Here is a 2337-nt window from a genome sequence, read left to right as displayed (position 1 = left end):
TTAACGAATATTCAATCAGTCACTACCATTTGATCCATCGGCCTCCACTTACAAAATCCCTCTTACCTTATCTCCTAGTAACTGCCGAACACTATTTGAGAAAGTGAAGTGTATTTTGGATATTAACGCATATAACTTTTAGTGGAAACTATACTTTTTGAAATTTTTTTGGGTGAAAAGTATCATTAAGACAACCTTGGGTGGGAAAAATCGTTTACTTCACAATAAATACTCTTTTATTTTCCTCTCAAGTAGTTCCCTACGAAGATTTATGTAATATTTAATTTTGTAAAAGTCAATCTTAATAAACAGTAATTTGTAAAATGTCAACTCTAAATAAACATATGTAATTTGTATTATTTGATATAATAGATAATAGTTTTTACAAATGCAATAAAATGATATATTAAACCATTATTCAATAATTACACACAAAATCACATTCTTAATTACACATACAAACATCATATCATATTCTTAATCACAACTAATTAGAAATTTAGAATATTACAACATCGTAATCACATTCTTTTGTTCCGCAAACGAAATAAACGCGCTCAAGTGAAACAATTTCCCCATCACCGTCGCTAACGCTAACTTACGCTGCCGGCTGCCCTGGTAGATTCCACACAATTTTCACCCTAAATCTGAATTTTTTTCAGAGATGTTCAAAACATGTGCATCATAAGTTTATGGTTAGGTGAATGGACCCAAACGTAGCCCCACAATCGGAAACAAAGCCCCCATGCCGATCTCCTTCTCTATAACTAAATCCTAGTTTACGTGCATTTCCGTGTAATTTACAATAATATTGGCTGAATCTTCAATGCAGCGCAGCAAACTTGAAGGCAAAGTAGCAATTATCACCGGAGCGCAAGCGGCATCGGCAGCCACGGCACGTCTTTTCGCGAGATCACGGTGCCCGCATGATCGTTATTGCCGATATCCAGGATGAACAGGCCAACAAGTAGCCATTTCGATTGGAACTCACAGTGTAAGTATTTACACTGTGATGTTACCGATGAAAACAGGTGAGCATTGTTTTCAACTTTTCAAAATTACGGTCAGTTAGATATTATGTTCCAATGCTGGATTATTAGTGGCTCCGATCAGATCCTTCTCGATCTTAACTTTTCACAGTTTGACCGTTTGTTCGAGGTCAACGTACGTGGCATGGCAGCTTGTGTAAAGTACGCGGCACGTGCAATGGTAGAGGGACACGTGAAGGGGAGTATAGTGTGCACGGGGAGTGTGGCTGCGAGTCACGGAGGGAAAAGGCGGACTGATTATCATATGTCGAAGCATGCAGTACTTGGATTGTTCGATCAGCGAGTGTGCAGCTGGGGGTGCATGGGATTAGGGTGAACTGCGTTTCACCGTGTGGGTGGCTACTCCATTGACTTGCAGTCGTATGGAAGTCTATGGAGGAGGTTGATAAGCTGTATGGCCACTCTGCCTTTGAAAGGAGAAGCGTTGAGAGCCAGACACTGGCGGATGCTGTATTGTTTCTTGCGTGTAAAGACTCTGAGCTTGTCTCCGGGCATGACTGGTTGTTGACGGGGCTTTCTAAATCGGTAATGAATCAGCTAATTGCTCCTAATTTAAGTTGTTCTTAATATGTAATGTTATTTCCATGCACCAAGTGTTTGAAAAAGTATTTTATTTATCAAGTGTATCTTCTGCTTGTTTTTAGTCCCTAGTTTAATCGGGAAGAAAATGATTATCTCATTTATGAAAGAGAAACTTATTAGTTTTTATATTTTCTTTTTCACTTTTGTGGTTAAGGATAATTTGGACTTTACATAAAAGATTTTATATCAATTAACGAAATTAGTGATGGTAAGGTTCCAATCTCCACATCTGTAAGGCGGACCCATACCCTATATGTATTCGGTGGGTATGGGTCAACCCATGGTTACATACCCATTTTACTAAGTCTAAGTTTAAGTAGATTTAGAAAACGGGCGGATGGTTTGGTATGAGTTCAAAACAGGTCGATTTAAACGATCTAAAATATTATACCTGACCGGTATCCTACCTTATACGGGTAGGGATGGACGTCAAGGTTTTTTTCTTGACATCTTCCAAATGTATCCTGAAATAGTAAGAGCTATATGGAGGACGTCAGGTTTTTTTCTTTGCATCTTCCAAGAGTAATACTATATTTACACCACTCTTTTATACCATATTCATATATCATGACGTGGCATATGCCACAACCACACAATTTTTAATTTAAAATATAATGAATTTGTGTGATTGTGCATATTTCACATCATAATATAATAAATGGTGTAAAAAGTGGTATGAATAACATTACTCTCTTCCAATGAGGAA

General features: G+C 37.7%; 1 pseudogene; it reads left to right on the top strand.

Annotated features, from left to right (window-relative positions):
- The first annotated feature begins 808 nt into the window (after positions 1–808).
- On the top strand, positions 809–1616 carry LOC116134759 (annotated as a pseudogene).
- Positions 1617–2337: the final 721 nt, after the last annotated feature.

Source organism: Pistacia vera, unplaced genomic scaffold, assembly GCF_008641045.1.
Source record: "Pistacia vera cultivar Batoury unplaced genomic scaffold, PisVer_v2 Contig291, whole genome shotgun sequence".
Classification (NCBI taxonomy): Eukaryota; Viridiplantae; Streptophyta; class Magnoliopsida; order Sapindales; family Anacardiaceae; genus Pistacia; species Pistacia vera.
This window is presented reverse-complemented; position numbering and strand designations above follow the sequence as displayed.